This window comes from Callorhinus ursinus, unplaced genomic scaffold, assembly GCF_003265705.2.
Source record: "Callorhinus ursinus isolate GAN/ISIS: 27379988/994484 unplaced genomic scaffold, GSC_fseal_2.0 scaffold16, whole genome shotgun sequence".
Taxonomy (NCBI): domain Eukaryota; kingdom Metazoa; phylum Chordata; class Mammalia; order Carnivora; family Otariidae; genus Callorhinus; species Callorhinus ursinus.
In genome coordinates this window covers 1014841-1028144 of record NW_027397078.1, presented here as the reverse complement: position 1 = coordinate 1028144, position 13304 = coordinate 1014841, and the positions used below count along the sequence as shown (strand labels likewise).

General features: G+C 37.6%; 1 protein-coding gene across 1 annotated transcript in view; it reads right to left on the bottom strand.

Annotated features, from left to right (window-relative positions):
* Positions 1-13304, bottom strand: part of DGKK (diacylglycerol kinase kappa) — a 148503-nt gene that overhangs the window by 24083 nt on the left and 111116 nt on the right. The gene's annotated exons all lie outside the window — the stretch shown is intronic.

The window sequence follows — 13304 nt, the reverse complement described above, 5'->3', positions numbered from 1 at the left end:
AACCACATATACGAGTTCAGCTACAGCCCCAGCAGTGGGCTGGGGGCAGACATCTGGTCTGATGGCAGGCCCTACCCACCAATGAAAGCTTCTCAGGGGGCAACACAGGGAGAGTGCCCTGCCTACTAACAAAAGCCTTCCAGGGGGCAACACAGGGAGAGTATCCTGCAGTTTGGTGTCTGCAGCTCTGACAAATGCCTGGTCTGACCCACCTCAAGCCTAGTGTGGCCCCAAACTGGCCCATTAACAACACAAGGATGAAACACTGCCCACAACAGGCAAAGAGAGCCATTGCAGATGACTAGAGTGAGGGCAAATGCAGCTCAGCCACAATAGCAGAGAACATGCAACACATATAGGAGACACCCTTGGGGTACCACGTTCTGGGGAACAGGGGACATTGCACTACAGGGCACTATGGGACCTCTTCTTCATAAGGCCACTCTTTTCAAGAGCAGGCAGCATAGCTGACTTTCCTAACACATAGAAACAGATACAGAGAGTTAGAAAAAATGATGAGACAGAGGAATGTGTCCCAAATGAAAGAACAGGACAAAATCACAGCAAGAGAGCTAAATAAAACAGAGCTAATAATACACCTGATAGGAAATTTAAAGTAATGGTCATAAAGATAATCACTGGACTTGAGAAAAGAGTGGGGGACCTCAGTGAGACCCTCAACAAAGAGATAGAAAACACAAAAAAGAACTAATTGGAGATGAAAAATTCAATAACTGAAATTAAAAATACACTAGAGGGAATAAATAGTAGACTAGAAGAGGCAGAACAGATCAGCAACCTGGAAGACAGAGTTATGGAAAACAGTCAAGCTGAACAGGGGAAATAAAAAAGAGTAATAAAAAAATGAGAACAGATTAAGTGAACACAGTGACACCATCAAGCATAACACTGTTCACATTATATGGATCCCAGAAGAGGGGACAGAAAAGAGGGCAGAAAATTTATTTAAAGAAATAATAGCTGAAAACATACCTTAAACTGGGGGAGGAAACAGAAGTCCAGATCCAGGAGGCACAGAGAGCCCCCAACAAACTTAACCCAAGGAGGTGCACACCAGGACACATAGTAATTAAACTGGCAAAAAGTAGTGATAAAGAGAATTTTAAAAGCAGCCAGAGAAAAGAGTTCCATACAAGAAAATAAATCCATAAGGTTATCAGCTGATTTTTCAGCAGAAACTGTACAGAGCAAAAGGGACTGCCATAATATATTCAAAGTGGTGAAAGAAAAAAACCTGCAGCCAAGAATACTCTATCTAGCAAGGCTATTGTTCAGAATAGAAGGAAAGATAGTTTCCCAGACAAAGAAAAGTTAAAAGAATTCATCACCACTGAACCAGCCTTACAAGAAATGTTAAAGAAGACTCTTTGAGTGGAAAGGAAAAACCATAAGCAGGAGTAAGAAAAGTAGGAAGCACAAGAGCAGTGAAATTAAGTATATCTATAAAAATTGGTTAAAGGTTTCACAAAATGAAACAATGTAAAGGATGACACCATTTACCTAAAATGTGGAGTGAGAGAGGGGTAAAAATTTAGTGCTTTCGGAATGGGTTCAAGCTTAAGTGACCATCAACTTAATATAGATTGCTATATGCAGAAGATGTTACATACAAAGCTAATGGTAACCACAAATCAAAAACTGATAGTGGATATGCAAAAAATAAAGAAAAAGGGATCCAAATATATCACTAAAGAAAGCCAGCAAACCACGAGAGAAGAGAGCAAGAGAAGAAAGGAACAGAGAAGAAGTACAAAAACAACCATAAAATGAGTAACAAAATGGTAATATGTACATACCTTTCAATAATTACTTTGAATGTAAATGGATTCAAAAGACATAGGGTGACAGAGTGGATAAAAAAGCAACACCCATCTATATGCTGCATATAAGAGACTCATTTCAGACCTATAGACACATGCAGATTGAAAGTTAAGGGGTGGAAAACCATTTATCGTGCCAGTATAGAAGTGAAAAGAAAGCCAGGGTAGCAATTCTTATATTGGACAAAACAGAGTTTAAAACAAAGACTCTAACAAGAGCCAAAGAAAGACAGTATATAATCATAAAAGGAACAATCCAACAGGAAGATATAACAATTGTAAATATTTATGCACCCAACACAGGAGCACCCAAATATATAAAGCAGCTATTAAAAAACATAAAGGAAGATTTATTTATAAGATGGCAGAGGAGGAGACCTAAATTTCATCTGGTCCCAGGAATTCAGCTAGATAGTTATCAAATCATTCTGAACACCTACGAACTCAACCAGAGATCTAAGAAAAGAATAGCTGCAACTCTACAAATAGAAAAGCAACCACTTTCTGCAAGGTTAGGAGGTGCGGAGAAGTGAATCCGAGGCGATATTCGGGAAGATAAATCACGGGGAGAGGGAGTCTCCATAAGCTGGCTACCGGCAAGTGATAGAGCAGTGGAGCCTAAATAGGAACTTTTAGAAGTCTGCTCCAGTGAGGGACGTCGCTCAGGTGGCTAAGCAAGGGGGTGTTGGGGAGGGGGGCAGAACCCTCGCTGGGACAGTGTGGTCTCAGGACCCTCGGGGTCACAGAAAGACCTGGGGGTGCCTGAGTGCAGCAGAGCTCCCAGGTATCGGAGCGGGGAAGCCGGCTGCAGAGACAGAGCCGAGGAGTGGGCTCTCAGCTTGGGGTTGCCAAAAACCGTGATCCGCGGCACAGTCAGGCCACTGCTCTTCTAGCAGGAACCCAACAAGTGGCAGATCCGGGGAGACTCCCCTTCCTCCCCTGGGAGGAGCAGAGCGGGAGCGCACGCAGGGATCTGCTGGGTTTGGAGACTCCACACGGGGTCGGGTACCAGAGATAGAAATGCTCGGTCACAGGCCGGGTGAGCACGGAGTGCGGCTGGAGACCGGGAGACTGGAGTGACTGACTGCTTTTCTCTGGGGGCGCACTGAGGAGTGGGGCCCCGAGTTCTCGGCTCCTCCTGGCAGAGACTGGGAGGCTGCCATTTTCACTCTCGGCCTCCAAAGCTGCACAGAAAGCTTGCAGGGAACAAGCTCCGAGAGCAAACCTGAGCAGATTACTTAGCCCCGACTGGCAAGGGCCGGGCAATTCCGCCTCCGGCAAAGACATTTGGGAACCACGGCAACAGGCCCCTCCCCCAGAAGATCAGCACGAACAGCCAGCCAAGACCAAGTTTACTGATCACTGAGAACTGCAAAACTCCAGCACTAGGGGAATACAGCACATAGAATTCATTGCCTTTCCTCCATGATTTTTTAGTTTTTCAACTTTAATTCTTTAAAAATTTTTGTCTTTCTTTTTTCAACCAATTTATTTTATCAACTCTTTTTTAAAACCTTTTTTAATTTTCATTTTTACAGTTACATTCTATCCCTTCATTGTGTTTAATCTTATTTTTGTATATATATGTTTTTATTTCTTTACAATTTTGGGATGCAGTTTCTTCAAATTGACCAAAGTACACCCAAAATCTAGTGTAGGGCTCTCTTCTATTCACCTGTCTGATCATATTTTTTTCCTTTTTTTCCCCTTCTTCCTTTTTTGTTTTGTTTTGTTAAAGTCTTATTTAATTTTCATCTTTACAGTTACATTCTAGTCTTTCAAGATATTTAATTTTATTTTTGTATATATAAGTTTTTCTTTCCTTAAAATTTTGGGATGTAGTTTCTTCTAATAAACTGACCAATGTACACTCAGGAGATAGTGTATTGCTCTATTGTGTCCACCTGTCTGTTTATATCTCTTCCTTTTATTTGTTGCTGTTTTTTCCCCTCTTTTTTCTTGTCTTTTAATTTCCATTTTTACAGTTACATTCTATCCTTTCATAGTATTTAAATTTATTCTTGGACATATGTCTTTCTTTACAGTTTTGGGATCTAGTTTTCTAAAACTTATCAAAATACACACAGAATCCAGTGTATTGCTCTATTCTGCTCACCTGTCTGATTATATTCTCTTCCTTTAAAAAATTTTTTTTCCCCCAGTTTCAGGTCTCTTCTGATTCATTTAGTGTATATTTCTCTGGGGTCATTGTTGCCATTTTCATATTTTGTTCTCACATTCATCTATTCTTCTCTGGACAGAATAACAAGACAGAAAAACTCACCTCAAAAAAGAGAACAAGAGGCAGTACTGAATGCCAGGGACCTAATCAGTAAGGATGTAAGTAAGATGTCAGAATAGATGTAAGAGTTCAGAATAATGATTATAAAGAAACTAGCTGGGTTTGAAAAAGTGTAGAGGACACTAGAGAATCCCTTTCTGGAGAACTAAAAGAACTAAAATCTAACCAAGTCGAAATCAAAAAAGGCTATTAACGAGATGCAATAAAAAATGGAGGCCCTAACTGCTAGGATACATTGGGCAGAAAAGAGAATTAGCGATATAGAAAACCAAATGATGGAGAATAAAGAAGTTGAGAAAAAGAGAGATAAACAACTACTGGATCACGAGGGGAGATTTTGAGAGATAAGTGATACCATAAAGCAGAACAATATTAGAATAATTGGGATCCCAGAAGAAGAGGAAAGAGAGAGGGGGGCAGAAGGTATAGTGGAGCAAATTACAGTGGAGAACTTCCATAATTTGGGGAAGGAAACAGGCATCAAAATCCAGGAGGCACAGAGAACCCCCTCAAAATCAATAAAAATAGGTCAACACCCAGACATATATTAGTAAAACTTGCAAATCTCAAAGACAAAGAGAAAATCCCGAAAGGACCTTGGGACAAAAGGTCTTAATCTACAAGGGTAGAAACATTAGATTGGCAGCAGACCTATCCACAGAGACCTGGCAGGCCAAAAAGGACTGGCATGATATATTCAGGGTGCTAAATGGGAAAAATATGGAGCCAAGAATACTTTATCCAGCTAGGCTGTCTTTCAAAATAAGAGTGATAAAAAGCTTCCAGGACAGACAGAAACTGAAAGAATTTGTGATCACCAAACCAGCCCTACAAGAAATGTTAAAAGGGATCCTCTAAGCAAAGAGAGAGCCCAAGAGTAACATAGACCAGAAAGGAACAGAGACAATATACAGAAACAGGCAATTTACAGGTAATACAATGCCATTAAATTCATATCTTTCAATAGTTACTCTGCATGTAAATGGGTTAAATGCCCCAATCAAAAGACACAGGGTATCAGATTGGATAAAAAAGCAAGACTCATCCATATGCTGTCTGCAAGAGACTCATTTTAGACCCAAGGACACCTCCAGATTTAAAGTGAGGTGGTGAAAAACCATTTATAATGCTAATGGACATCAAAAGAAAGATGGGGTGGCAATCCTTATATCGGACAAATTAGATTTTAAACCAAAGAGTGGAATACGAGATGAGGAAGGGCACTATATCATAATTAAAGGGTCTATCCAACAAGAAGATCTAACAATTGCAAGTATTTATGCCCCTTAACATGGGAGCAGCCAATTATATAAGCCAATTAATAACAAAATTAAAGAAACACATTGATAATAATACAATAATAGTAGGGGAATTTAACACCCCCCTCACTGCAATGGACAGATCATCTAAGCAGGAGATCAACAAGGAAGTAAGGGCTTTGAATGACACGCTGGACAAGATGGACTTCACACATATTCAGAACATTCCATCCTAACACAACAGAATACACATTCTTCTCTAGTGCCCATGGAACATTCCTCAGAATAGATAACATACTGGGTCACAAACTAGGTCTCAATTGGTACCAAGAGAATGGGATCATTCCCTGCATATTTTCAGACCACAGTGCTTTGAAACTGGAACTCAGTCCCAAGAGGAAAGTTGGAAAGAACTCAAATACATGGAGGCTAAAGAGCATCCTACTAAAGAAAGAATGGGTCAACCAGGAAATTAAAGAATTAAAAAAAATTCATGGAAACCAATGAAAATGAAAACACAACTGTTCAAAATCTTTGGGATGCAGCAAAGGCGGTCCTAAGAGGGAAGTATATAGCAATACAAGACTTTCTCAAAAAAAACAAGAAAGGTCTCAAATACACAACCTAACCTTACACTTAAGGACGTGGAGAAAGAACAACAAATGAAGCCTAAACCAAGCAGGAGAAGAGAAATAATAAAGATCAGAGCAGAAATCAATGAAATAGAAAGTGAAAGAATAGTAGAACAGATCAACGAAACTAAGAGCTGGTTCTTTGAAGGAATTAATAAGGTTGATAAACCTCTGGCCAGACTTATCCAAAAGAAAAGAGAAATGATCCAAATAAATAAAATCGTGAATGAAAGAAGAGAGATCACAACCAATACCAAAGAAATACAAACAATTATAAGAACATATTATGAGCAACCATATGCCAGCAAATTAAACAGTCTGGAAGAAGTGGTTGTATTCCTAGAGACACATAAACTACCAAAACTGAAACAGGAAGAAATAGAAAACCTGAACAGACCCATAACCAGCAAGGAAATTGAAGCAGTAATAAAAAATCTCCCAACAAACAAGAGCGCAGGGCCAGAGGGCTTCCCAGGGGAATTGTACCAAACATTCAAAGAAGAATTGACACCTATTCTTCTGAAACTGTTTCAAAAATAGAAATGGAAGGAAAACTTCCAAACTCTTTCTACGAGGTCAGCATGACCTTAATCCCAAAACCAGATAAGGACCCCACCAAAAAGGAGAATTATAGACCAATATCCCTGATGAACATGGATGCAAAAATTCTCACCAAAATACTAGCCAATAGGATCCAACAGTACATTAAAAGGATTATTCACCATGACCAAGCAGGATTTATTCCTGGGCTGCAAGGGTAGTTCAACATCTGCAAATCAATCAATGTGATACATTACATAAATAAAAGAAAAACAAGAAGCATATGATCCTCTCAATAGATGCAGAAAAAGCATTTGACAAAGTACAGCATCCTTTCTTGATTAAAACTCTTCACAGTGTAGGGATAGAGGGAACATACCTCAATATCATAAAAGCCATCTACAAAAAGCCCACAGCGAATATCATTTTCAATGGGGAAAAACTGAGAGCTTTTCCCCTAAGGTCAGGAATACAACAGGGATGTCCGTTGTCACCACTGTTGTTCAACGTGGTACTAGAAGTCGTAGCCTCAGCAATCAGACAAAAAAAGAAATAAAAGACATCCGAATTGGCAAAGAAGAAGTCAAACTCTCACTCTGCAGATGACATGATCCTCTATGTGGAAAACCCAAGACTCCACCCCAAAATTGCTAGAACTCATACAGGAATTCAGCAAAGTGGCAGGATATAAACATCAATGCACAGAAATCAGTTGCGTTTCTATACACTAACAATGAGGCAGAAGAAAGAGAAATCAAGGAATCAATCCCATTTACATTTGCATCAAAAGCCATAAGATAGCTAGGAATAAACCTAACCAAAGAGGCAAAAGATCTTTACTCAGAAAACTATAGAACACTCATGAAAGAAAGTGAGGAAGACACAAAGAAATGGAAAAACATTCCATGCTCATGGATTGGAAGAACAAATATTGTTAAAATGTCTAGACTACTTAGAGCAATCTACACATTCAATGCAATCCCTATCAAAATACTATCAACTTTGTTCACAGAGCTGGAACATAAATTTTAATCCTAAAATTTGTATGGAACCAGAAGACACTGAATAGCCAAAGGAATGTTGAAAAAGAAAACCAAAACTGGTGGCATCACAATTCCCGACTTCAAGCTCTATTACAAAGCTGTAATCATCAAGACAGTATGGTACTGGCACAAAAACAGACACACAGATCAATGGAACAGAATGGAGAACCCAGAAATGGACCCTCGACGCTATGGTCAACTGATCTTTGACAAAGCAGGAATGGATACTCAGTGGAAAAAAGACAGTCTCTTTAACAAATGATGTTCATAAAAGTAGAGAACCACATGCAGAAGAATGAAACTGGACCATTTCCTTACACCATACACAAAAATAGACTCAAAATGGTTAAAAGACCTAAATGTGAGACAGAAATCCATCAAAATCCTAGAGGAAAACACAGGCAGCAACCTCTTCAACCTGAGCTGCAGCAACTTCTTGCTAGACACGTCTTCAAAGGCAAGGGAAACAAAGGCAAAAAATAACCATTGGGACTTCATCAAGATAAAAAGCTTTTGCACAGCAAAGGAAATAGTCAGCAAAACCAAAAGACAACTGATGGAATGAGAAAAGATATTTGCAAATGACATATCAGATAAAGGGCAAGTATCAAAGATATATAAAGGACTTATCAAACTCAACACCCCAAAACCAAATAATCCAGTCAAGAAATGGGCAGAAGACATGAGCAGATATTCCTCCAAAGAAGATCTACAAATGGCCAACAGACACATGAAAAAATGTTCCACATCACTTGGTATCAGGGAAATACAAATCAAAACCACAATGAGATACCACCTCATACCAGTCAGAATGGCTAAAACTAAAAACAGGAAAAAACAAATGTTGGCAAGGATGTGGAGAAAGGGGAACTCTCTTACACTGTTGGTGGCAATGCAAGGTATTGCAGCCACTCTTTAAAACAGTATAGAGGTTCCTCAAAAAGTTGAAAATAGAGCTACCCTACGACCCAGCAATTGCACTGCTGGGTATTTACTCCAACAATACAAATGTAGTAATCTGAAGGGGTACCTGCACCCCAATGTGTATAGCAGCAATGTCCACAATAACCAAACTATGGAAAGAGCAGATGTCCATTGACAGATGAGTGGATAAAGAAGATCTGGTACACACACACACACACACACACACACACACACACACACACAGGAATATTACGCAGCTATCAAAAATGAAATCTTGCCATTTGCAATGACTGGATGGAACTAGATGGTATTATGCTAAGCGAAATAAGTCAATCAGAGAAAGACAATTATTACATGATCTCACTGATATGTGGAATTTAAGAAACAAAACAGAGGATTATAGGGGAAGAGAGGGAAAAATAAAACAAGATGAAAACAGAGAGGGAGACAAACCATAAGAGACTCTTAATCATAGGAAACAAACTGAGGGTTGCTGGAGGGAGGGGGGTGTAGTGATGGCGTAACTGAATGATGAACATTATGAGGGCATGTGATGTAATGAGCACTGGGTATTGTATTAGACTGATGAATCACAGACCTGTACCTCTGAAACCGATAATACATTATATGTTAATTAATTGAATTAAAAAAGTATAATGCAAAAAAAAGCTATATAAATCAGCAAGGAATACATTTGGTTGCAAATTACAGAAACCATCCTTTAGTGGTTTAAATAGAGGTGTATCTGTATCAAACAGCCAAGTGCTTTACCTCTTTGAAAAAATAAATTGTGAATAAATGAAAAAAACATAAAGGAAGTAATTGATAGTGATACATAATAGCAGGCATTTTAACAAGTCACATATCAATGGATAAACCATCCAAGAGAAGATCAACAAGGAAACTGTGGCTTAAATGACAATTTGGGCCAGATGGATCTAACAGATATATTTAGAATATTCTATCCTAAAACAGTGGAATACACATTCTTTTCAAGTGCACATGGAATATTCTCTAGATAGATCACATGTTAAGCCATGAAACAAGTTCTCAACAAAATCAAAATGATTGAAGTCATATCGTGCATCTTTTCTTACACAGTGCTGTGAAACTAGAAATCAACCACTGGACAAAATCAGGAAAGAAAAATACAAGGAGGTTAAATAGCATGCTACTAAACAATGAATAGGTCAGGGGACATAAGAAAAAATACATGGAGACAAATGAAAATGAACACACAAAGTCATGACTCTTTGGGATACAGGAAAAGTTGTTATAAGAGGGAAGTTTATAGCAACACAGGCCTACCTCAAGAAGCAAGAAAAATCTCAAATCTCAAAAATCTCAAAAACCTAACCTTACATCTAAAGGAGATAGAAAAAAGAAAACCTAATTCAAAAACAGTACAAGGAAGAAAATAATAAAAATTAGAGCAGAATAAATGAAATAGAAACTAAACAACCAATAGAGCAGATCAATGAAACCAGGAGGTGGTTCTTTGAAAAGACAAACTAAATTTTATAAATAAACTAACCAGACTCATCAAAAAAAAAAAAGAGGGAGAGGAATAAATAAACAAAATCAGAAATGAAAGAGGAGAAATAACAACTGACAACACAGAAATACAAAGGATTATGAGGGAATATTATGAAGAATTATATGCCAACAAATTGGACAACCTAGAAGAAAAAGATAAATTCCTAGAAACAAATCACCTTCCTTAACTGAACGAGGAAGAAATAGAAAATTTGAACAGACTGATTACCAGCAATTAAATTGAATCAGCAATGAAGAAATTTCCAACAAACAAAAGTCCAGGACCAGCTGATTTCATAGGTGAATTCTACCGAACATTTACAGGAAAGTTAAAACACATTCTTCTCAACTATTCCAAAAAACATAAGAGGAAGGAAAGCTTCCAAATTCATTCTATGAGGCGAGCATTAGTCTGATAACAAAACCAAATAAAAACAATATAAAAAAAGAGAACTACAGACCAATATCTCTTATGAACATAGATTCAAAAATCTTCAACAAAATATTAGTAAACTGAATCCAACAGTACATTAAAAAATCATTCACCACAATCAAGTAGGATTTATTCCTTGGATGCAAGGGTGATTCAATATTTGCAAATTAATCAATGTGATACATCACATCAACAATAGAAAGGATAAAAACCGTGTGATCATTTCAGCAGATATAGAAAAAGCATCTAACAAAGTACACATACACTTATGATAAAAATCCTTAACAAAGTAGATTTAGAGGGAACATACCTCAACATAATAAAGGCCATATATGAAAAGCCCACAGTCAACATCATAGTAAATGGTGAAAAACAGAGCTTTTCCCCAAGATCAGGAACAAGACAAGGATGCCCACTCTCATTATTTTTATTCAGCATAGTACTGGAAGTCCTAGCCACAGCAATCAGAAAACAAAAAGAAATAAAAGGAATCCAAACCGCTAAGGAAGAAGTAAAACTTTCACTATCTGCAGATGAAATGATATTGTATATAGAAAACCCTAAAGACTCCACCAAAAAACTACTAGGGCAGATAAATGAATTCAGTAAAGTAGCAGAATACAAAATCTATCTAAAGCAATCCATATACTAATAAGGATGTGGCAGAAAGAGAAATTAAGAAAACAATCCCATTTACAATTGCACAAAATAATAAAATAAACAACCGAGGCAGTGAAAAATCTGTGCTCTGAATACTATAAAACACTGATGAGTGAAATTAAAGATGACACAAATGGAAAGATATTCCATGTTCATGGATTGGGAAAACAAATATTGTTAAAATGTCCATACTACCCAAAGCAATATACAGATTTAATGCAATCCTTATCAAATTACCAACAGCATTTTTCACAGAACTAGGACAAATAATCCTAAAATTTGTATGGAATGACAAAAGACCCCGAATAGCCAGAGCAATCCTGAGAAAGAAGAACAAAAGTGGAGGTATTACAATCCCAGATTTCAAGATGTACTACAAAGCTGTAGTAGTCAAAACAGTATGGTACTGGAACAAAAATCGACACATAGATCAATAGAACAGAATAGAGAGCCCAGAAATAAACCCACAAACATACCTCAACATAATAAAGGTCACTTATTAAAAACCTACAGCTAACATCATTCTTGGGAAAAACTGGGAGCTTTTCCGCTATGGTCAGGAACAAGACAAGAGTGTCCACTCTCACCACTATTATTCAACATAGTACTGGAAATCCTAGCCAGAGCAGTCAGACAACACAAAGAAATAAAAGGCATCCAAATGGGCAAGGAAGAAGTCAAACGTTCACTTTTTGCAGTTGACATGATACTATATATAGAAAACCAGAAAGACTCCACCAAAAAACTGAGAGTACTGGTAAACCAATTCAGTAAAGTCGTAGGATACAAAATCGATGTACAGAAGTCTGTTGCATTTCTATATACCAATAACGAAGTGACAGAAAGAGAAATTAAGGATTCAATCCTGTTTATAACTGTACCCAAAATAATAAGATACTTAGGAATAAACCTAACCACAGAAGTGAAAGGCCTGTACTCTGAAAACTGTAAAACATTAATGAAAGAAATTGAAGAAGACACAAAGAAATGGAAAGACATTCCATGCTCATGGATTGGAAGAACAAATATTGTTAAAATATCTATACTACCCAAAGCAATCTACACATTTAAGGCAATCCCTATCAAATTACCAACAGTATTTTTCACAGAACTGGAACAAACAATCCTAAAATTTGTACAGAACCACAAAAGACCCAAAATAGCCAAAGCAATCTTGAGAAAGAAAAGCAAAGCTGGAGGCACCATAATTCTGGACTTCAAGTTATATTACAAAGCTGTAGTAATTAGAACAGTATGATACTGGCACAAAAATAGACGTATAGATCTGTGGAACAGAATAAAAAAACCCAGAAGTAAACCCATAATTATATGGTCAGTTAATCTTCAACAAAGCAGGAAAGAATATCCAATGGGAAAAAGACTGTCTCTTCAACAAACTGTGTTGGGAAAACTTTTGCATTAACATGCAAAAGAAAGACACTAGACCACTTTCTTATGCCATACACAAAACAAGTTCAAAATCGATGAAAGACCTAAATGTGAGACATGAAACCATAAAAATCCTAGAAGAGAGCACAGACAGTAACTTGTCTGACATCAGCCATAGCAACTTTTTTCTAGATAGGTCCCCTTAGACAAGGAAAATAAAAGCAAAAATAAAATATTGGGACTACATCAAAATAAAAAGCTCTGCACAGTGAAGGAAATAATCAACAAAACATAAGTCTACCTATGGAATGGAGGAAGATATTTACAAATGACAAGTCTGATAAAGCGTTAGTATCCAAAATATATAAAGAACTGAAACAACTCAACATCTAAAAAAACCAATAACCCAATTAAAACATGGCCAGAAGACATGAACAGATATTTCTCCAAAGAAGATGGAGAAACAGACACTTGGCCAACAGACACTTGAAAAGATGCTCAATATCACTCATCATCAGGGAAATACAAATCAAAACTACAATGAGCTATCACCTCACACCTGTCAGAGTGGCTAAAATCAACAACACAAGAAACAACAGGTGTTGGTGAGGATGTGGGGAAAGGGGAACCCTCTTACACTGTTGGTGGGAATGCAAACTGGTGCAGCCACTCTGGAAAACACTATAGAGGTTCCTCAAAAAATTAAAAATAGAATTACCATCAGATCTCGAAATTGGATATTTAC